Consider the following 613-nt stretch of genomic DNA (forward strand, 5'->3'; position numbering starts at 1 on the left):
AAGACGACGTTGCCGGAGCTCGCAACGGTGAGCTCGACTGCCTCGACACCTTCAGTGAGCGACCGAGCCACTCAGGGGGTCTGGGGTGGGAGGCGGTGCTGAGGGACCATAGGGTGGAAGGTGGCGAGCGACGGTCGGCGGTGAGCGGGAAGGAGCCAGGAGGGGCTGAGGGTTTGAGGAGGAGTGGAGAGTTTCAGTTCAATTCTCGTTCTCTGTCTCTCTGAAGCAGGGGAATGTGACGGCTAGGGTCAGGACGTTAGGTTATGTTCAAATGGCTGATGGTTCACATATTATATATATATATCAGGGCATTTTTTTCTTTTCACACAAACGGGGATTTAACGGGTCCCTACAGGGCAGGGATCTCTACCCCTGCCCCCGCCCCGTTTATTATACAGGGCCTCGTCCCCCGTCCCTGCGGATAGAAATTACCCCCCATACCTGCTCCCTGATGGGTAAATCCCCGCAGGTACCTGCCCCGCCGGGGATTTTTGCCATACCTAGGTCGACTACATGGATCAAACGACGTCATTGAGCTCTATCATGTATTGTGTTTATAGAAATACCGTTTACATGTAGATCTCATTTGACCACCTCATGAATGGTCTTCCTA

Source organism: Arachis ipaensis, chromosome B04 (assembly GCF_000816755.2).
Source record: "Arachis ipaensis cultivar K30076 chromosome B04, Araip1.1, whole genome shotgun sequence".
NCBI classification, from domain to species: Eukaryota; Viridiplantae; Streptophyta; class Magnoliopsida; order Fabales; family Fabaceae; genus Arachis; species Arachis ipaensis.